We start from the raw sequence: 23,629 nt of genomic DNA, 5'->3' as shown, positions 1-23,629 counted from the left end.
TCAGTGTAGTGACCCTTGTGCTATTTATTTTCATATTAAATTCCATTTATTTTACTCTCAGTTTTCAACGGACCACAGATTTCTTGCGGCCCCTGGATAACTGCCTTGTAAAAGCTGTCCAGGGTTAAAGCTGGAGGTTTTGGCAACTGTGTAGGGGAGAGTTGAGACATTTGGCCATTGTGAAGAAGTGGGAGGGATTTGGGGTAATCACATCCACTGGATGTTTCCGCTAAAACAAGCAACAGTGAAATAGTTAATGGTGTTGATGTTTCAGTTGTTGGTAGGTTTCAGAGTTAACAACCTATTGTTATGAACAAAGAGGTTCACACCTCTCTTTGAGCTATTGTTTGAGGCTGTGTGCAGACCAGGAGCACATCATGGCATTTGTGCACTCTTGTTTAGTGGATGGAAGGTTTCCTTCACAACCAAAACGGTTAGAAGCCCTTTATTTATAAGTGAAAGCTGGGAATCTGCAGGAGTTTCTCTGCTGTGGACTCGCAGAGCAGGCAGGCAGCCTGGACGGAGCACCAACGCTCTCCCATGCTGTGACATTACCCAGCATACCATCTGGACTATTTAACAGCTATGTCATCTTAATTCTCTACCCTTGGGCTATGTCTACACTACACAGCTTTTAATAACATGGCTGTGCCGTGCTGCTAAAAGGCGCACAGTGTAGCTGCCGTTTGTCGTCAGGAGACAGTTCTTCTGCCGACAAAAAACTTCCACCCCCAAAGAGCGGCGTTAGCATTGATGGCATGAAAGTGCTCCCGCCAACAGTGCAGGAGGCACCGGTGGGGGAGGAGCGGGAGCAGGAAGAGGTGGGGGAGGGGCAGAACAGGGCAGGAAGGGGTGGCGGGGCCTGGGGTAGAGCAGGAGTCAAGCACACCCCAGGAACTGGGGAAGTCGGTGCCTCTGTTACAAGCTCATAGAAAGTCAGTCATTTCATCAAAAGAAATTGTTATCCCAAATGGAGATTCCCCACACACTTTCATCCAAGCACACTGGTTAAGATAAAACAATAAGATATCTTTAACTACAGAAAGATAGATTTTAAGTGATTACAAGTAACGACACATAGAAGTCAGGATTCAATGTCTTTCAAGCATTGTAGCTGCCATGAGTAGAGATTGGGAGGGAGAGACAGGTGAGATGGAGGCCACTGTCTCTCATTTTTATACCCCTCTCCCCTCTTTGAGGACAACCCCCCTGCTGTCTCTGGTGGACATGAGGTCTGAACCATCCCTGTGATGGCTGCTTAAGCAGGTGATAATTTTTTAACACCTGACTGGCTGTTGGTCTGTCCTTTATCTCTGAAAATTAGTTTAGGCCTACTTTTCTTAACCTTGGAGCATGTTATAACAATGTTATACACTATTATCTTGTAACTTTACATAAAATACTGATACACCTATTTTATCTGGACAATAATGTTCAGCCGATTACAAGTTTTCAAATGATACCTCACAAGGCATACTTTGTACAAAATTTATCATAGGCTTGTAAATGTGGTGAACATAATAGCAGAGACTGTCACAAATGCACTCCCATGCAAATCCAGTCATGGCCCAGAAGTGCAGCCAATCAGTCTAGTTGTGTTATATGAGCTGAGTGACTGACAGGGCTGCCAATCAAATACTTTTCACTCCTCTAAATTTTCAAAGAAAAGCAGGCACTGCTGGAAGTAATGCTGCATGAATTGCCTCTCCCTGCAGGGGATGCTGTGGAATACATGGCAAACCACAGATAGGGTCCTGCTCTCAGTCTCAATGTGAGCTAACATTGACTTCAGTGAGCTTACTCTTCATTGACCCCAGAATCAGGCCCCATGGCAGCAAATAGGATTCTCTCTAGACTTGATTTTCTGCCCTGCCCAGCATAGATGGGCCAGGGGGAGCGGCAGGCAGCGTCCAGCCCCACCCCTTGGCTGGTGCTGGGCTAGTCATTTAATTATTTGCAATTGTGTATTAATGAAACCAAACTCCGGCAAGCCAGACTCTGTGGTGCAAAGGTCACAGTGCCGGGTGTTCCTGTGACATCATTAGATTTACTGCCTTGTGTTTATGGTGTGCAGGGATCTGCAAGTGATTGTTTATGGCCCCGAGGATGAGTGAAGTGTGACTGTTTTTTCCCATTTCATGGTGCTTGAGACATAGCAGGTTTTCAGAAGTGACCTGTTTGGGGTGCATTAGGTTTCGGAAGCCCGGTCTCAGCCAGCTTGGGCCTGATTCCTAGAGGTGCTGAGCAGCTGCAGCTCCCATTGGCTTCAGCACTTCTGAAAATCCAACCTAGAGGATCTGAGCTTAGGTCCCCAGAACTAGAGACCACGTTGGGAATGTTTTACTCTAAGCAACTTGACCATGACAGCACATCAGTGGCAGAGCCAGGGAAAGAACCACAGAGTCCTCAGTTCTGGTCTATACAGACAGCTTCTGATTTCATGTTTTAACTAATCAAAGATCCCTGGTACATCCCCGGTCACAGAGTCACTGGGCGATGCTCTGGAACTACTCCATATGAAGCCAGTCAGGACTCTTGGGGAGCCTCCTCTCTCTGAGCAGACTGTCTCCAGGGCAAGAAGCTTACACAACTTCGACCTTCCTGGGTCTGACCTCAGAACATTCAGCATCCCCTTCCTCCCTGTGCGCTACCTGCAGCGAGTCCACCTGGGTGGGGCTCCTAGGGAAGCCAGAGGGCCCTGCACCCCAGCTCCACAGTCAAACGTGACTCTCAGCCAGCCAGTAAAACAGAAGGTTTATTATTCAACAGGAACACAGTGTAGAACAGAGCTTGTTAGCACAGAAATCAGTGACTTTCAGCCAAGTCCATCTTGGGGAGTCCTGGGCCAGATGCCTGGACTCCCCCTCTTCCAGTCCCCCACAGCAGACTACCAGCTTCCATTGACCTGACCTCAGACACCCCTGTTGCTCCTCCTCCTTGTCCTTGTCTCTTCTCCCTTCTGGGGCAAAAAGTCACCTGGGTCTCAGATTACGAAGGGCACTGGTCATAGCATACGTGCAGGCAGCCTCACCTGCCCCAGAGGCCTCAGCCAAAGTCACACACCCCTATTCCCACCACCGAGGTATTGGTGCAGCACACAGGGAAACTGAGGCACATACAGTATTCATGCAAAACAGTAAAACTCACATAGGCTCAACAGGAAGACTCACATACAACATAACAAGGGAATATCCCCACTTCGTCACCCCCTCCCCAAAATAAACAGCGTTTCTCCGGTAAACATTAGAAGAACACTGGAGAGGGTGACTCAGTTTGTGCTGACTTCTCCCCTTTCCCAGAGCAGTTTGTTTATGCAGGCGATGCCTCTGCTCCTTGGCTCATATCGAAGGGCTTGGCTACACAGAGCAGTAATCAGGCTATGGGGGTGTGGTTTCTAAAGTGCACTGAAGGTTTGCACATTTATTGGTCCATGTAGACCCTGCTGGGGTGCTTTAACATTAGGGTGGTTTGAAACAACATTGTGTCAAAGCTCACGAACACTAAACGAGCGGTTCAGTAACAAGGATACAAAGCTTCAGCTAACGTGTACACCATTTTTATACATATAATAATTAAAGTAGTTCCTATTTAGACAAGAATTTGGGGAAGTACCTGATAAAAATCTTCTCATACAGGATCAAAGAGAAAGCCCCAGAAAACCCTGATGTTCGGACATCTACATAGAACTTTAAAATTACTAAAAATAATCCCCCAAAATGAAATTAATAAACCCTGAAAACCTGAAGCCCTTTGTGTGTATTACACTGCGGCGGAAGTTAGGGCAGGTGAGAGCTGAGGGGTTCCTGGCCCCCACGGCCATGCCTCGTGTACTAGACAGTTTTGTCCCTCTCATACAGACTCCATGCACTCCAGTGCATTTCACTAGCTCTATTTTTACCACACCCTCAAATATCCTCATTAGAGGGATTTTCTCAGGAAACACTTCCTTGTGACCCTGGAAGCCTGGTGAAGCAAAGGCTGCACTAAGCCTACAGGAAATCAACCCTGCTTACAAAGCCCAGAAATGAACCCGCTGCCTTGTAGGAGTGGAAGCCCACTTGGCTGGCCCCAATCCCAGGGGCTCCAGCAGCCACCCAGTGCATTGGCTTTGCTGCAGGCTGTATTTATTCAGATTTATGCAACACAATTAGCTCTCATTAAGCAGCCCCTGTCTCCTTGACCTGTTCTGGATTAGACTGCAAACTGTGGGGATCCACCAGGCGCTTTCTTAGTCCAGGGATTAACCTCCGCAATGGAAGTGCAGCACCTGGGAGCTGGGAGTGTGCGTGTCAGGAACAGGGCATGCTGCACAGGGAGAGCGGACAGAGGGGATGGTGACCCTGCAGCCACAGGTGTCGCGGCAGCATGTCTCGACCTACCCAAGCTGGCTCTGAACGAGCTCAGCTAACAAGAGTGGTGAACCCGCGGCTGCCGGTGCTGCTGTGGCTTCCCTGCTGTTGTTACTTGAGCCAGCTAAATGCAAGCTAGCTCGAGCATGGCAGCGCGTGCTGCAGTCACACCTTTGATGGCAGGGGAGACATACCCTGCCTTGGCTATCTATCCCCAGGGTCAGATGCCTTAGAAGGAGATGCTGTAGCTGACAGCTAGGCTCAGTGGATCTTAGAGAGCAGCCCCTTCCTCTGTGGGATGGGAAAATTCTGCAGCAGGTGTGCACGCGGCCTGCAGCACCAGCAGGCTCTGTCTGTCCTTCACTGTATTCGTTCGCTTTCCTATGGCCCCCGTTGTGCTTCACAGCCTGACCCTCACAGCAGCTCTGTCAGCAAGGTGAATCTTTTCATCCCCGTCTTGCGGGTGGGGAACTGAGCCCCAAAGGGTGAAATTCACACCAGCCACAAGGATCCACTTCCTAGCCCAGGCCAGCAGGTGAAATCCCCCTTCTCATCCCCCACAACCCCTCCTCCCCGCAAGCCACCTCCAGCCTGATTTCCAAATGTGCTGGGCACCGACAGCTCCCATGCAGCTTTCCGTCGAGCTGTGGGGGCTTAACACCTTGAAACTCCAGCTGTAGACCCCTTGAGTGCGGTGTTATTCTGGCTCTCTCCTGAAGCTTCTCATCCAGCGAGCCAGATGGGTTGTTTTCCACACTGTACGCGTCTTGGTTGGGGAGACAGATTGGGAGCAGCAAGGAGAGCCAAGAGGATGGGGCTGGGGTCGTTCTCCTCCCTAAGCAGCCCAGCTGCCTCATTGGCTGGGCTGTTCTGCATTTATCCCTGCCATAGAGATGATGGGAATAAAGGAAGCCCAATTATTATGGAAGGGAGAAAAATGTCCTCATCTCTGAATCTCACCGTCCTGATCCCTGTCATCAAAGGGATAACCAAGCTCCCGGGAGCACTCTCGTAGGAGGCAGCAGTGGAAGCAGCTTGGGATTTGATCCAGTGTGTTCACAAGGACTTGGAAAGAGGCGTGTTAGCTCCAGGACATTTTGAGGGAGGCAAGGAGCATGATAGCATCAATTACATCCTGCAAATGAAAAGAGTCGCTTGTATAAGTCTTGTGCTTGACCCACAGCCTGAAGGAGGCATCGGTCCTGCTCTGTTGACATGGTGATTAAAGAAGAATCTTCTGCCCCCAGGGACTGAGCTTTATTAGATCTGCTTATAGAGTGAGCAGGCTTTGTGTGTCATCCGAATAATATACCCCACCAGGCACCAAGACAATAAGGGGAATTTACTTGGAAGCAACTGATGAACAGGCATTCTGGGGATACACTATTTGGGAAAGCCCAGGGCTTTGCGAGCACACAGCACAGGCCCTATGGGCGAGGTTTGGATCTCTAATTCTAGTATAAAGAAAAGGAGTACTTGTGGCACCTTAGAGACTAACCAATTTATTTGAGCATAAGCTTTCGTGAGCTACAGCTCACTTCATCGGATGATCCCATGAAGTGGGCTGTAGCTCACGAAAGCTTATGCTCAAATAAATTGGTTAGTCTCTAAGGTGCCACAAGTCCTCCTTTTCTGTTTGCGAACACAGACTAACACGGCTGCTACTCTGAAACCTGTCTAATTCTAGTATGACTCCACATTACCCAGTGACACAGCTGGGCAGGGATTGGACTTTCCATTCTACAGGAAATTCTGATATTTCAGAATTTTTTTTCATTACAGATTGGAGCAAAAAGCAAAAACTTTGAAAGTTCCTGTGGAACAAAAATTCTGAAATTTTTTTATTTGGAACCATCCAAACATTTAGGTTCAATCAAGTTAAAACATTGCTGTTTTAGTGTTGAAACATAATATAATCTATTTAAATTAATATTTACTATACTATGAATCAAAATGTCTTGAAATGAGAGTCAAAAGAAAATGCTGTTTTTACCTTATCAAAATGAAACATTTTGACATCAATTCAGTTTTTCCTATTGAAAATTTTGTTGAAATTAGACACATTCCTACAAAATGTTTCCATTCTGATGAAACTGCTTTTCCAATGCAAAACTATTCTGTCAAGAAAATTTTGACCAGCTCTGCGCAGTGTGATTTCCCCACCAGACAGTATGAGAACAATAGGAGCACTCAGTTTGAAAAGACAGCACATTTTAAACAGACAAATAAGAAATCAAGGTAGCACACAAACTGGTGGAACTCCCTGCTGCAGAGGGAGGAAGACAACAGCAGGGACTCGATGATTGTCTGGCCCTCTGTGCTAAGATTATGAGAGGTGAGGGTGACTTCCTGCTTCAAGGTACCAGCTGATGCCTTCCAGGGGTCAGGAAAGGAACTAACCTTCCATTTGCTACTGTCACTTGACTGGGATGTGGGCAGTCATGCCTCATAGCTGGAGCAGGAGTCAGTAGTCAGGAGTCAGACGCCAGAACCAAAATCAGAACTGGGTTGCATGGAGAAAGGCGAGGTGAGGCAAGGCAGTGCTGGAACAAGGAGGCACAGAAGCTATCTCAGGGAAACTGGGGGCAAATGCTTACCACTGAACTACTGCTGATGCTGACTTTAAGAGCTGGTCTGCTGACTTTTCCAACTAGTCAGGGGGTGTAACTAATTAGGCAGCCTACTACAGGCCAGCCATGCTTGTTAGGTTGCTTGGAGACTGACTCTCCTGCAAGCCCTGCTTCCTGACAGCTGCCCTGTATAATTGGTCAAGTCCACTACTAAGGGTTTTCAGCTTCCACCACACCTCCAGACATTGGTCGCTGCTGGAGGCAAGGTCCAGACTGGATGGCCCTGGGCCGTGGACCAATGTACTGTCTGTTGGCAAAGATCTCTCAAATACAGATTAGGCTCCAAATCTGACTAACCTTGAAATTATTCTCATCTGTTGGGAAATGACTTCTTTATTCAAGTTGTTAAACAGAAATAAAATCTTTTCCACCCATCAGTGTAGAAATTTAAAGGAAACAAAACAAGCACAGTTTATGTAGGACCTATGCAAACATATTGTTTTGGCTCCCCCTGCTGGTTTGTTTAGCAACAGTCAGCTAGCCAACATTAAGCCTGGGTCTCCCTTGTCCTGCACCTGGTGTCATGGCTGACCGCTGTGCTGCGGGGGTGAGCCCGTTGCCAGTGCTGAGCGGAGGCAATTGGCGATGCAAGGCAGTAAACAGAAAATCCAGGAATGAATGATCACGTTTCTGCTGCTTCACTTCCCCTTTAATATGCTTCAGCATCTTTGGAAAGGAAAAGTAGCCCCCCCTCTCCTGTCCTGCTGCCCTGAGACAGCGCACAGGCCCTTGCTGTGATTCACCGAAGGGTTTCATGGCCAGAAGGTACAAAATAGCCCCCAGCAGAGGAGCCAGAGGCACTTGCCAAAGTGCCGATGAATCCAGATGACCTTTCAGCTCATTTATCAAAGCTCCTGCTGTCATCCCTTGCAGTCTGCGAGACAGCAATTGATCGCCGGGAGAGGCCGGGCGGCAGGAGCCAGAGCAGGGTCTGGGCCAGTCCTGCTCCTCCCAAATGGTGTGGAGCCAATCTTGCATCGGATGGAGGAGGAGCACTAACTAAAGCCAAGAGCAGTGGGGCAGGTTCCCCAGCCACAGCTCTGCAGCACGTCTGCACTCCTGGGTCCTCACCAGCTCCCGCTCCGTCCTGACGCTAGGGTTGCCGACTTCCTAATTCCAAAAAAACCGAACACCTTTGCCCCGCCCACTGCCCCGCCCACTGCCCCACCCCTTCCCGAGGCCCCGCACCCCGCTCACTCCATCCCGCCTCCCTCCGTCACTTGCTCTCCCCCACCCATGCTCACGTGCTCATTGGCCCAAACAGGCGTATTTATTGTTTTGACAGATGTATTGTGCTCAGTTCAGGTTTTATTTTTTACAGGATGCTAGAGCTGGCAGCAAAACAGTCAAAAAGGGTAATTTTTAAAAAAATGAAATTTCACCAAGGTTTTCATGATTCTTTCCCTCCCCTCTTCCCATTTTTCATAACCAGCTCCATATTTTTTTGTTCACTAAAGTTATTGTAATTTTATGAGCGGAATTAGGACCACACCTTATCACAGCTGCAATGGGTCAATTAAAGGCCCACTCCTGAAGCCCAAATACAAATCCATAGAGCACAACCACAAAAATGCACCTGTCCAGATACCTATATAACTGAATCTGTAGAAACTGACTCCCGCACCTACATGCGAATACACACGTGTATTCATGTGTACACATCTATCGTTCACTAACACATATACGTCCACATTATTTATTATTACAATTGTTGTTTAGTGCCTAGAGACCCCAACTAAGATCCGGGCTCCAGTGTGGTCGGTGCTGGACATACACATAAAAAGAGAGAGTCTGCAACAAAGAATTTATAATGTAGCTAGACAAAGGTGGGGAGAAATGTATGATACATCGGCTCTTATGCAATTAGTAGTCAAAAACATTCACTTTTTAAGAAATAATGCATTTCTCTTAGAGTTCCCTTCTCTTTTAAAAACTTGTTATGAAATGAATACACACATTTTATGTCATCAATTTTTTGGTGCACGAGCCAGCAAAAGAAATAGAAGTCAAAGCGTTAGGCTGCAAATTTTATTCACACAGGTATACACACATGCGGCAATACACACACCTCCCTACACAAAGACACACAGTCTCTTACACACATACAACGCCTGCATGCACACACTTGCCCACACAGAAACACTTTTTTGTACACTTTTCCAGGGGCTGCCTGTTTTTTTATATTTGTTTTGTTTGGCTTTGCTTAGTTTTAGGCAGTTTGACTCTGCAACATACTGGGAAAAAAAAGGGGTGGTACTCTCTCAAGCTCCACCCACAACCCAGGCTCTACCAACATCTCAAGCTCTGCTAACTTGTCGCTCCAGAATGGGACGCCGCTCAGTAGATTGCACGGATTGCCATAATGCTAGGTTCATCTCTCCCCTTCCTTGTATGCTTTGATCAGCAGCGAAACATTTAAATTTGCATAATTAGGCTTCACAGTCACTGCCCCATTGAGATGAATGGAGGAAGTTCACACTTTTGTTGGAGGTATTGGTTCAGGCTGTCTGCAAACTCAGGCAAGCACCACTGAATTGCATTATACAGAGTTCCAATTCTGAAAAATTTATGTGCAGCTGGAAGCAAACAGAGACTTAATATTTGTAATGAAGGTTTAAACTGCAGAGCACAAGCTGTCTGCTCCCAGAGGAAAGCACTGGCTCACCGAGATACTGCAAACCAGCCCGGTCCAACTCTGGCCTGCCCCAGCCAGCCAACATATATCAGAACAAGCATGGCGAAAGCCAACTTTGAACCTCCTTTTAACAGGTTCTGAAACACCCCTCCCTTTAAACAGGGAACTGGGCCTTTCCTAGCTATATCTGCATCCGCAGGTGGGGACAGAGAATGAAATGAGAGGCAGCCTAGGAGATTCTTGCAAGATAAGTTTGAGTCCTGGCTGGTGCCCCTCAAGCTGTGACACCAGCCCGATTTTTTATTTATTTATTTATTTATTTATTTATTTATTTTACTGAAAGGCTTCCCTGGGCACAGAGCAGCCTCCAGGCAACTGAACCAGCCCAAGAAAGGCCGACAAAGGTGGAGTGTGCATTGTACCCTGGATTAGCCGTCCATTGCTTTAACCACTCAACCACCTTGCCACACAAAAGGGGCCATTTGGCTACTAAGCAGGGACTCTGCGTGGCTGTGCAGTGGGGAGGGTGGGGGGACACATCTGTGTGCAAAGCCAAGTGCGTGAGGACCAGATTGAGACCTCGCAGCCGCCAGGCCCTGCTCCTGGACGGTTGCTATGGAAACACACTGGGGGTTGCCTAGGGCCCCAAGATCTGTGCTGAACTCTCCATTGTGCTGTCACGCCGGGAGGTTTGAGCGTCAGGGCAATTGGACCTGGCTGGGCGACTCCTAGGACAGGATTATACAGGCCAATGGCACAGGAGGAGCCTCTTTCCTGGGCTGGCATTTGTTGATTGTGGCTGGGTTTATTGTCTAGGCCATAAAACAGATACTTCCCCAAGGTCGTGCAGTGGTTTAGTGCAAGGTAAAACCTAGGCTTTGTCTACACTGGCACGTTTGTCACTCCACCTTTTGTCACTCAGGAATGTGAAAAAACACCCTCTCCCCCCCGAACGACAAACGTTTTAGCGACGAAAAGCGCAATATGGACGGCGCTTCATTGGCGAGAGCCGTTAGAGGTGGTTTAATTTTGCCGCCGGGAGAGCAACGCTCTTGTAAGGTGAGCAGTGTAGACATAGCCTAAGGAACTTAAAGAGCCACTGTGGAGCACAGCCGGTGACCAGAGCAATACACCAGCTGCTAGTGTAAAGAGAGCTGGCACCTGGCAGGCAAGCACCAATGTGAACAGCTGGGCACACACATGCACATCAGCGCACCTCCATACACTCACACACAAGCTACATGGACACGTGTGAACTGCACATACATGCACACACACATGTAAGCAATATGCCCCTGGGCACGCACACACTGTGCCCTCTCCGATTTGACTGTGCACACTGGCACAGTTCTGCTTTCATAGAATCATAGGGCCAGAAGGGACCACAAGGGTCATGTAGTCTAACCGCCGAGTGCTTTAGTTTATCCCAGGCTCCTGGATTTATTTCCTGTCCACATTGGGGTGAGTCCCTGAGGACCTGATCCTGTACTCCTTGCACACACAAGATGCCCACCGACGGGTCTTTGCCTTGCTGTGTCTCAGTTTCCCCATCAATAAAGGGCCCACTGACACCATCTGGAAAGCAGAAAAACATTTAGATCCAGGTCTGGCACATCTGCTTTCCTCCCTGCTAGAGGTTGCTTGTCAGACAATTTCTTCCATTAGGGTTGGACCAGATGACCTCCTGAGGTCTCTTCCAACCTAATTTTCTATGCCGTGGTCTACACTAGGACTTTAGGTCGAATTTAGCAGCGTTAAATCGATGTAAACCTGCACCCGTCCACACGATGAAGCCCTTTATTTCGACTTAAAGGGCTCTTAAAATTGATTTCCGTACTCCACCCCGGACAAGTGGATTAGCGCTTAAATTGGCCTTGCCGGGTCGAATTTGGAGTACTGTGGACACAATTAGACGGTATTGGCCTCCGGGAGCTATCCCAGAGTGCTCCATTGTGAGCACTCTGGACAGCACTCTCAACTCAGATGCACTGGCCAGGTAGACAGGAAAAGAACTGCGAACTTTTGAATCTCATTTCCTGTTTGGCCAGCGTGGCAAGCTGCAGGTGCCCATGCAGAGCTCATCAGCAGAGGTGACCATGATGGAGTCCCAGAATCGCAAAAGAGCTCCAGCATGGACCGAACGCGAGGTACGGGATCTGATCGCTGTATGGGGAGAGGAATCCGTGCTATCAGAACTCCGTTCCAGTTTTCGAAATGCCAAAACCTTTGTCAAAATCTCCCAGGGCATGAAGGACAGAGGCCATAACAGGGACCCGAAGCAGTGCCACTTGAAACTTAAGGAGCTGAGGCAAGCCTACCAGAAAACCAGAGAGGCGAACAGCCACTCCGGGTCAGAGCCCCAAACATGCCGCTTCTATGATGAGCTGCATGCCATTTTAGGGGGTTCAGCCACCACTACCCCAGCCATGTTGTTTGACTCCTTCAATGGAGATGGAGGCAACATGGAAGCAGGTTTTGGGGACGAAGAAGATGATGATGATGATGATGGTGAGGTTGTAGATAGCTCACAGCAAGCAAGTGGAGAAATCGGTTTTCCCGACAGCCAGGAACTGTTTCTCACCCTGGACCTGGAGCCAGTACCCCCCGAACCCGCCCAAGGCTGCCTCCTGGACCCAGCAGGCGGAGAAGGGACCTCTGGTGAGTGTACCTTTTAAAATACTATACATGGTTTAAAAGCAAGCATGTGAAAGTATTAATTTGCCCTGGCATTCACGGCTCTCCTGGATGTACTCCCAAAGCCTTTGCAAAAGGTTTCTGGGGAGGGCAGCCTTATTGCGTCCTTCATGGTAGGACACTTTACCACTCCAGGCCTGTAACACGTACTCGGGAATCATCGTACAACAAAGCATTGCAGTGTATGTTTGCTGACGTTCAAACAACATCCGTTCTTTATATCTCTGTGTTATCCTCAGGAGAGTGAGATATCATTCATGGTCTCCTGGTTGAAATAGGGTGCTTTTCTTCAGGGGACATTCAGAGGAGCCCGTTCCTGCTAAGCTGTTTGCCTGTGGCTGAACAAAAATGTTCCCCACTGTTAGCCACGGGGAGGGGGGAGGGGGTAGCCACACGGTGGGGGGAGGCAAAATGCGACCTTGTAACGAAAGCACATGTGCTATGTATGTAATGTTAACAGCAAGGTTTACCCTGAAAGACTGTAGCCACTGTTTTATAAAATGTGTTTTTTTAAATACCGCTGTACCTTTTTTTTTCTCCACCAGCTGCATGTGTTTCAATGATCACAAGATCTTCTCCTTCCCAGAGGCTAGTGAAGATTAGAAAGAAAAAAAAACGCACTCGTGATTAAATGTTCTCTGAGCTCATGCTGTCCTCCCACACTGACAGAGCACAGACGAATGCATGGAGGCAAATAATGTCAGAGTGCAGGAAAGCACAAAATGACCGGGAGGAGAGGTGGCGGGCTGAAGAGAGTAAGTGGTGGGCTGAAGACAGGGCTGAAGCTCAAATGTGGCGGCAGCGTGATGAGAGGAGGCAGGATTCAATGCTGAGGCTGCTGGAGGATCAAACCAGTATGCTCCAGTGTATGATTGAGCTGCAGCAAAGGCAGCTGGAGCACAGACTGCCACTACAGCCCCTGTGTAACCAACTGCCCTCCTCCCCAAGTTCCATAGCCTCCACACCCAGACGCCCAAGAACGCGGTGGGGGGGCCACCGGCCAACCAGCCACTCCGCCACAGAGGATTGCCCAAAAAAAAGAAGGCCGTCATTCAATAAATTTTAAAGTTGTAAACTTTTAAAGTGCTGTGTGGCATTTTCCTTCCCTCCTCCACCACCCCTCCTGGGCTACTTTGGTAGTCATCCCCCTATTTGTGTGATGAATGAATAAAGAATGCATGAATGTGAAGCAACAATGACTTTATTGCCTCTGCAAGCAATGATTAAAGGCAGGAGGGGAGGGTGGTTAGCTTGCAGGGAAATAGAGTGAACCAAGGGGCGGGGGGTTTCATCAAGGAGAAACAAAGAGAACTTTCACACCGTAGCCTGGCCAGTCATGAAACTGGTTTTCAAAGCTACTCTGATGCGTACCGCGCCCTCCTGTGCTCTTCTAACCGCCCTGGTGTCTGGCTGTATGTAACCAGCAGCCAGGCGATTTGCCTCAACCTCCCACCCCGCTATAAACGTCTCCCCCTTACTCTCACAGATATTGTGGAGCGCACAGCAAGCAGTAATAACAGTGGGAATATTGGTTTCGCTGAGGTCTAAGCGAGTCAGTAAACTGCGCCAGCGCGCCTTTAAACGTCCAAATGCACATTCTACCACCATTCTGCACTTGCTCAGCCTGTAGCTGAACAGCTCCTGACTACTGTCCAGGCTGCCTGTGTACGGCTTCATGAGCCATGGCATTAAGGGGTAGGCTGGGTCCCCAAGGATACATATAGGCATTTCAACGTCCCCAACAGTTATTTTCTGGTCTGGGAATAAAGTCCCTTCCTGCAGCTTTTGAAACAGACCAGAGTTCCTGAAGATGCGAGCATCATGCACCTTTCCCGGCCATCCCACGTTGATGTTGGTGAAATGTCCTTTGCGATCCACCAGAGCTTGCAGCACTATTGAAAACTACCCCTTGCAGTTTATGTACTCGCCGGCTCGGTGCTCCGGTGCCAAGGTAGGGATATGAGTTCCGTCTATGGCCCCACCACAGTTAGGGAATCCCATTGCAGCAAAGCCATCCACTATGACCTGCACATTTCCCAGGGTCACTACCCTTGATATCAGCAGATCTTTGATTGCGTGGGCTACTTGCATCACAGCAGCCCCCACAGTAGATTTGCCCACTCCAAATTGATTCCCAACTGACTGGTAGCAGTCTGGTGTTGCAAGCTTCCACAGGGCTATCACCACTCGCTTCTCAACTGTGAGGGCTGCTCTCATCTTGGTATTCACGCGCTTCAGGGCAGGGGAAAGCAAGTCACAAAGTTCCATGAAAGTGCCCTAACGCATGCGAAAGTTTCGCAGCCACTGGGAATCGTCCCAGACCTGCAACACTATGCGGTCCCACCAGTCTGTGCTTGTTTCCCGAGCTCAGAATCGGCGTTCCACAGCATGAACCTGCCCCATTAGCACCATGATGCATGCATTGGCAGGGCCCATGCTTTCAGAGAAATCTGTGTCCATGTTCTGATCACTCACGTGACCGCGCTGACGTCGCCTCCTCGCCCGGTATCGCTCTGCCAGTTTCTGGTGCTGCATATACTGCTGGTTAATGCGTGTGGTGTTTAATGTGCTCCTAATTGCCAAAGTGAGCTGAGCGGCCTCCATGCTTGCCTTGGGATGGCGTCCGCACAGAAAAAAGTTGCGGAACGATTGTCTGCCGTTGCTCTGACGCAGGGAGGGGCGACTGACGACATGGCTTACAGGGTTGGCTTCAGGGAGCTAAAATCAACAAAGGGGGTGGCTTTACATCAATGAGTATTTCAGGCAGGACTTCACGGAGGGTTCCAATAAGAAATGGTGCACCTAAGTTATTGTTCTTATTGGAACAAGGAGGTTAGCCTGGCCTCTGATTGATACATGGCTAGATTTACCTCGCTGCACCTTCTCTGTGAGTGACTGCAGTATGACCTAGAGGAATGAGTCCCCTAGACGGGAGGGGGGAAGCAAAGGAGTACAAAACAAATCTGGTCTATTTCTTGTTTTGATCCACTCCATCTATCTTTTACATCTTTGGCTAGCAGCAGACGGTGCAGAAGGACTGCATGCCATCCACATCTCATGGCTGCTCGGCAGAAGATGATGCAATAGGACTGCTAGCAATCCGTATCGCCTGCCTGCTCACCATAAGACAGTTCAATAGAACTGACTGCAGGTCTAAAGAGAATGACCTGATCAAGTCACTCCAAATTTAGTCCCTGCGCCCATGTGTGGCCAGGAGCACCTCGGACATGACGATGACGGCTACCAGTCGTACTGTACCGTCTGCTGCCACAAGGCAAGGGGTTGATGCTGCTGTGTAGCAATGCAGTACCACGTCTGCCAGCACCCAGGAGACATAGGGTGACAGTTACCTGAGCGGGCTCCATGCTTGCCGTGGTATGGCGTCTGCACAGGTAACTCAGGAAAAAAGGCGCGAAACGATTGTCTGCCCTTGCTTTCACGGAGGGAGGGAGGGAGGGAGGGAGGGAACGGGGGCCTGACGATATGTACCCAGAACCACCCGCGACAATGTTTTAGCCCCATCAGGCATTGGGATCTCAACCCAGAATTCCAATGGGCAGCGGAGACTGCGGGAACTGTGGGATAGTCACCCACAGTGCAACACTCCGGAAGTCGACGCTTGCCTCGGTACTGTGGAAGCGCTCCGCCGAGTTAATGCACTTAATGCACTTAGAGCATTTTCTGTGGGGACACACACACTCGAATATATAAAACCGATTTCTAAAAAACCGACTTCTATAAATTTGACCTAATTCCGTAGTGTAGACATACCCTATGATTTTTGGTGGGTGGTTGCTGGATATTGCACTTGCTGAAAGGCCAAGGCAGAGAGTGGTTTTAGTTCCTCCAAGGGAGGTGTGACAGTGACATGCTGCTCCAGGCAGTGATTCAGCCCCTGGGTTAATCATTGACTCCTCCCTTCTCTCTTCTCCCTCTCACGCCTGAGCTCACTTTTATTCCTGCCAGGACAGAGCCTCTGCTCGCTTCCCACGGGTTTATTTCCATCTGACCAGATGGCAGATGCAGCATTCAAGGACTTCAGAACCTTTGATTTCATTGCTTAAAAAGTAACATCAAAGCACATGGGCAGCTCTGCCTGAAAGCGGGAAATTCTGGGTGAGTTGGTAATTTTTGTCTGCTCGGCCCAGGGCTGTGTTTTGGGAGAGTTACACTAGCACAGGACAGGGAAGGGTGCCAGCACTGTATTCAGTCACCTTGACTCCGGGGACATGCTTGCTGCTCATATGCCTGGCCTAAATTTCTCTCTGTACCTCCCACCCTAGCCCTAATCCCCCCAAGACTGGCTGGAGCTCATTGTTTCCAGCCCAACTAGCAGTGGCTGTTTGTTTTCTTGCTGTTTGTTAACTGCAGGGTGTCAGGCGTGTGCCAGGCTGAACAGGCAGGGAGGGGCCTTTTGTTTCATGGAGTTCCCCCTCCTCTTGGATCTCTGTCCTGGGCAAGGTTTGGAGTCCTTCTGGTGCCAGCCCAGGGGCTCTGTATTCGACAACTTTGCTCAGTGCTAACAAATTCTGGAAAATTTCATTTCACCCCCCTGCCAGAATTCCCCGAGAGGGGATACTTCCCCACTCTCCCTCCTAGAGCCTGGGGTGCCGAGCTCCGTGGCAGCTGAGAGGACTCAGCACCTCACAGGATTGGGCCCCGACCTGATGTGTGGCGTAGCTGCCGGATGTTAAACAGCTGCTGCCATGTTCACCAGCTGGAAGGAGCTGGAGGTAGCATGCCCTGTAGGGCTGCCAGGGATGGGGGGGGTCATTGTCCAGAGAGGGATCGGGCCACACCAAGAGCCAAGCAACTGGGATTAAACATTCTCTGTCACATCAGTGGCACCTCCATCCGTCCCCTCCTCCTGCACCCCTGCCCGGACAGCTGGCTCTGTGTGGCTGAGACCCTACCTGGGAAGTGCCACCTGGCGCTTATATCTGCAAAGCAAGAAGAGGGGAGAGATTTCTCCTGAAAACCCTTGGCACCTCCCCCAGGCAGCTGGGTGTGCCTGGCATAAAGAGCAGGAAGAGTTCCTGCCCTCTTCCAGGCACTGTCTGTCTCTTGCTATGTAACACCTGTGAGCAGAGATAGGACAAAAGGGTCTCACAGCAATAGCTTTAAAGGCCCCGCACTCACCAAGGAATAGCAGCAGCCAGTTCCTCTTCATGCTCTTCCTTTGTTTTGTGACTAGAAAATCGCCACTCTCTTTGCCATATTTGAATATTAATGGATTCATTATGTGATTGTTGGAGCTAGCTGAGCAGCAGCAGCCCAGTAGCTCTCTGGCCAAGTAAAGTAAGTTTCTAGCCAAAGTAGGCTAGGGATTAAAAAAGAGGCTGTGAGCCAGGACTCCTGGGTTCTACTCCTAATTCCACCACTAACTGCGTGTATAACGTTTGGCAAATCGAGTCCCCCTCTCTGGGTCTCAAATTTCCTTCTTTTGGGGTCATTCACTTACCAGCCTCAAAGGGAAGTTCAAGGCTTAATCCACTGCTGTTTGCAAGTTACTTTGAGATCTCTGCAGCCAAGTATTGTTATTTTAATGGGATCACTGGTTACTGACCTTCTCTTTTCTCCTCTATGAGTAACTCGGGCTCATCCAGCCGGTCTCTCTCCCTCCCTGGCGACCTGCTCTGTGTACGCTGTTCAAAGTGAAAGCAATTCCCACTTTGCTTCTGATTTGATCCCAAGTGACTGTTTCCCCAGCCCAGGCTCCAGCAGCTGACGCAGAGGGATTTGCAGGGTAAGGGATGGAAAATCACCTTCAAATAATATTTGCTAAACTCTGAGTAGACAGGGAGGGAAAGGACTGACTTGGGTCACCTCGGGCTGCATGATGCAGTTTCACTGCAAAACTGACCTCACAACCCCTATAAGAAAAGGAGTACTTGTGGCACCTTAGAGACTAACCAATTTATTTGAGCATGAGCTTTCGTGAGCTACAGCTCACTTCATCGGATGCATACCGTATGCATCCGATGAAGTGAGCTGTAGCTCACGAAAGCTCATGCTCAAATAAATTGGTTAGTCTCTAAGGTGCCACAAGTCCTCCTTTTCTTTTTGCGAAGACAGACTAACATGGCTGTTACTCTGAAACCCCTATAAGGTTCCCTCTGCCAAATTTAGAATCTGCCAACCAAAGAGGGCCAGATTTTGCTCCCAGGTACACTTGTTTAGATCAGGACTATCTACACTAAGACAATTAGCAACGCTGCCGTAAAACTGGTGTGAGAGCAGCAGTATTACCAACTTCAAGAGATCAAAAATCAGGAGGCAGACCCCCCAAAATTATGAGACTGGCCCAAAAAACCATGAGGGTTTTTTTTTAATCAAATCTTTTTTTTTTTCAGTCTGTCCTTTGACTTTATCAGTCCCCTCTTTATTCCTGTGCCAATGTTCGGGAGAGAAGTTCAGGTTGAAAGGGCAACCTTTAAAGCGCACAGAAATGCACGTCTCTCCCTGGCTGGTGTGGTGGAGATTCCACATACCTTGTCTTCAGCCCCGAGATAGGGGAACTGCCAGCTATTCCTTCACGTCTTGCCTTCTCCCTGCCCTGGGACATAATGACACCACTTCCCAGACTCCCCATTCCTCTGCCCGGGTCCCACAGCACCACTTCCTCAACTCCCCTCCGCCACCTTCTGCTGCCCCAGACCCTCTCTCTGCTCTGGGGCCACATGTGAAGGCATGGTCCAGTGGCAGGCCCAGAGGCTCTCACGCAGAGCTCTGCCCAGCCCTGAAAAGCACCAGATCAGAGGAGATCACGACAGCTCCTCCTGCAGTCGTCAAAATCCTGTGACTTGAGATCAGCTCGAAAGAGTTGGTGTGATGCTCGGACACTGCCTTTTCCCCTATCCCTTCCCCACCAGCACCCAAGCTGGGGGAGCTGCCATCTGATCCCTCCATCGCCCACTCATCACTGTCATTTGCACCCCCTCAGCCTTCCCTGTCCCCTTATCCCCACACATCCTCAGCCTTCTGCTATACCCCCACATATCTCTGCACCCCCTTGGCCTTCCCTCTGTCCCCAGACAAACTCCTGGCCTCATCGGCACAACCTCCCACCCCCCTCAGCTCTCCCCCTGCCCAGGACTGGCTCCAGGCACCAGCAAAGCAGGCACATGTTTGGGGCAGCGCAGCTCCGGGGGCGGCTTTCCGGCCACCCTTGGGCACTTGCGCTCTCGGAGCTTAGGGTGGCAAAAAACCTAGAGCCTCCCCATGTCCCTTACACCCCCAGCTGCCTCCCTCCTGCTCCCATGCACCCCTTCATACCCCAAGCCTCCCCTTGTCCCCCCACATTCCCTAAGCCTTCCCCTTGCCCCATCCCTCTGCACCCCCCTCAGCCTCCTCGTTGCCCCCGCATCCCTTGCACCCCTCTTGGCCTCTCCCCGTTCCCCTCCCCCTATTGCCTGTACCCCCTAAATCTGCCTCCTGCTCCCCCTCACTCTCCCCATCCCCTTTTCACAGGGTCTCTCCTGCTCCCCACAGTCTATGGATCCCACCAGCCCCTGACCCATTGAGTGGCAGCTATTTGGTCTCTGGGCATGGTGTCAATCTCACTGAAACCAGCAGGAGGCAGCAGCCATCTTTGCTAAGGGCAGGCGCATTCCCGATGGATCTAGACTGTGGGGAAATGGCAGCCGTCGTGCTGGTAATGGGAGATGGCGGCCATTTTGAATAAGGGAAGAATTGTGAGTTGGGGCCTTTCATTATGTTTTCATGAGACAGGTTAACTCCCCCCGCTCCAAATCACTAGAGTTGTGGTCAGATTGCGGGAGACGGCCAGACTGGATCAGAATCTGGTCCCGGGGTTCCGGGACAGACCTTGGATCCTTGGGGCCCGATTCTCCATTGCCATGCTCCTTGCAGGGTGAATTGCACCAGCTGGCGCAGCGTGTGAAATGCTGCCCTCAACGGAAGGGTGGCAGCCTTTTGCACTGGTGTAATGGCAACAGGAGGTGTGGAGCGACAGAGGGTTGGGCAGCAGCAGGCCTCAGCGTGATGTTTATTTTATTCCCTGCGTCCTAGAAGCAGAGCATGAAGGCCTCCCAAGCAAGGACTGTTATTCTTCCTATAGTGCAGCCCTGCCGGGCGGTTAGAAATACATGCTATAGAGGTTGTTGTTGTCTTTAGTGTAATTTCCTTTGGAAAACAAGGGTGTAAATTAAAGGGGAAATCTGAGGCTTTGTCATCTCCCCAGTGATATGGAAAAGGGAACAGAGGTTGCCAGCTGGCAGGGAGGCAGATGCAGCCTGCAGCCACTTGCTGAAATATTGTCATGCTAGGAGAGCAGCTGCTTATCTCTGCTGCATTTAAAGGGACAGCTACAAGAAAGAAAAAATAAAGCAAGCTGAGAAAGGGTGCTACACAAGGGTGATGCTGCAGGGACAAGGGTCGGTAGGGAGTGACCAGGCTGTATGGAGGGGACTGTATGGAGGTGGCTGTATGCAGGGGACTGGCTTCCTGCCTTTGGAAGGGCAAGAGATGTCGCTGGGAAGACATGCTCAGGTTTTCAAGGTCGGGAGTTTGAAACGGCTGTGGCTTTTCGTTGACACTGTTTCTCTACAATAAAAACAGGCGATTTTGTCATCACCTGCTTTGGGCATGCAGAACCCAGACCTTGCCCCCAGTAGCAGAGAAGAAGAGGTGGTTCCAGAGAGGATGGTTCTAGACTATTCTCAGTGGTAGAAGAGGACAGGACAAGGAGTAATGGTCTCAAGTTGCAGTGGGGGAGGTTTAGGTTGGATATTAGGAAAAACTTTTTCACTAGGAGGGTGGTGAAACACTGGAATGCGTTACCTAGGGAGGTGGTAAAATCTCCTTCCTTAGAAGTGTTTAAGGTCAGGCTTGACAAAGCCCTGGCTGGGATGATTTAATTGGGGATTGGTCCTGCTTTGAGCAGGGGGTTGGACTAGATGACCTCCTGAGGTCCCTTCCAACCCTGATATTCTATGATTCTATGTCTTGGGAAACTGAGAAACATTTCACAAAGGGCCATACTTTGAGTTAGCAAGTTACAAAGGCTGCATCAAAGCCAACTGCCTACTTTCACCATACTAACAGCGAGAGGACCCACTGCATTAGGTGCTGTACATACACCAAGTGAATGACAATCCCTGCCCCACAGAGCTTACAGTCTAAATAGACAAGGCAGAAGTTTTATCCCGATAGGGAACTGTGGCAGAGATTAAGTGACTTGGCCAAGGTCACACAGGGGTGAGGAAGAAGTCAGTGGCAGCACCAGGACCTGAATCCAGCATTGCTGAGTCCCAGTTCAGTACCTTAACCACAGGATCGTCCCTGTCTGCACACTGAGTTACCTGACTCTGCACGTACAGTTGGTAGTAATGGAGAAGAATGGCTATACAAGTGTCTCCTGGCTATTGTGTCCTGTGAGTGTCCTGTTTGTGCCAGTCTTCAGTTAGGATCAAGTCATTTTATACCAGAAACGGAGCAATAACCAGTTCTGAGCAGATTCTATGTAGAGAAAAAGCGATATTTTGGTGTATATTGTAATCAGCAGTTCAATCCGTGACTGCCCAGGCCAGGGAGACCCCGGACAGAGACACTAGGCAGCACAGGCCGGGTCAGTCAATATGGAGTCGAGAGCACCACGGGGTCTCTCTGTGGCCAGCAGCCTCAATAATGAATCCCCTTGAGAGATGTTATAGCCGAGTGCTGGTTCTTCTCTGCCTCTGGAGGGAAATTACGTCCGTCTTGTAAAGCACAAGGTTTTGTTCCCCAAATGTTGTGGCCTGGGGAGTTTCTTGAGCCGTGTTGACTCTGTAAAGGCAGTTCTGGAAGGAGACTGAGGGTATGTCTACACTCCAAATGCTCCGCTGAGGCTACTCCGCTGTAGTGTAGACACTTACTACAGTGACAGAAGGGGTTTTCCCTGTCAATGCAGTAAATCCATCCCCTCCAGAGGCAGGAGCCAGGTCGATAGAAGAATTCTTCTGCCAGCCCAACTGTGTCTCCAGTTTGAGGAACCTGGATGGGATGGGGCTGTGCGTTGGGGTTCAGGGCTGGTCTACATTTTTCACAGCTCTAAGCAATGTAGCTAGGTCGACCTATGTTTTAGGTGTAGACCAGGCCTGAGCCCCAACACACAGCCCCATCCAGTCCAGGTGCCTTTCGTGAGTGAGTCCATGGCTCTGCTCCTTCTCCGCGCCACTCCTCATCTGACAGCACAGTGACAGCTGACTGTCAGAGCGCTTTGGGAGCACTGCGGGCAGCCCGTCTGGAGTGAGCAATGGGTCCTGGGGGGCCCAACCTGCCTGCCCTGCCCTGCCCTTAGGACTCTGAAAATTGTGGGGGGCCTGAGTGATGCCCTTGAATTCCTATAGTACCTAAGAGCCCCTACCAGAAGAGGGTCCCCTTTGTGCTGGGCACAAACACACAGTCATAGCAGTGCAGGGCAGGAAGGGACCTTGTATAAGTAGGGGCATAGCTGTATAAGTAGGGGCATAGCGAGCAGATCGAGGGACGTGATCGTTCCCCTCTATTCGACATTGGTGAGGCCTCATCTGGAGTACTGTGTCCAGTTTTGGGCCCCACACTTCAAGAAGGATGTGGATAAATTGGAGAGAGTCCAGCGAAGGGCAACAAAAATGATTAGGGGACTGGAACACATGAGTTATGAGGAGAGGCTGAGGGAGCTGGGATTGTTTAGCCTGCAGAAGAGAAGAATGAGGGGGGATCTGATAGCTGCTTTCAACTACCTGAAAGGGGGTTCCAAAGAGGATGGCTCTAGACTGTTCTCAATGGTAGCAGATGACAGAACGAGGAGTAATGGTCTCAAGTTGCAGTGGGGGAGGTTTAGACTGGATATTAGGAAAAACTTTTTCACTAAGAGGGTGGTGAAACACTGGAATGCGTTACCTAGGGAGGTGGTAGAATCTCCTTCCTTAGAAGTTTCAGAGTAGCAGCCGTGTTAGTCTGTATTCGCAAAAAGAAAAGGAGGACTTGTGGCACCTTAGAGACTAACCAATTTATTAGAGCTCTAATAAATTGGTTAGTCTCTAAGGTGCCACAAGTCCTCCTTTTCTTTTTCCTTAGAAGTGTTTAAGGTCAGGCTTGACAAAGCCCTGGCTGGGATGATTTAACTGGCAATTGGTCCTGCTTTGAGCAGGGGGTTGGACTAGATGACCTTTTGGGGTCCCTTCCAACCCTGATATTCTATGATTCTATGATTCTATGATTCTTGAGAGGTCATCCCTGCACAGAGACAGGACCAGGTAAACCTAGACCATCTCTGACAGGATTTTGTCCAGCCTGTTCTTAAAACCCTCCAAGGATGGGTTAGTTCAGCCTCCCTG

General features: G+C 49.7%; 1 protein-coding gene across 1 annotated transcript in view; it reads left to right on the top strand.

Moving 5' to 3' along the window:
* LOC311533096 (cAMP-dependent protein kinase inhibitor beta-like) overlaps positions 1–23,629 on the top strand; it is a 67,029-nt gene that overhangs the window by 30,804 nt on the left and 12,596 nt on the right. The window lies entirely within an intron of this gene.

This window comes from Lepidochelys olivacea, assembly GCF_965140295.1.
Source record: "Lepidochelys olivacea isolate rLepOli2 genome assembly, chromosome: 19".
In the NCBI taxonomy this organism is placed as follows: domain Eukaryota; kingdom Metazoa; phylum Chordata; order Testudines; family Cheloniidae; genus Lepidochelys; species Lepidochelys olivacea.
This window is presented reverse-complemented; position numbering and strand designations above follow the sequence as displayed.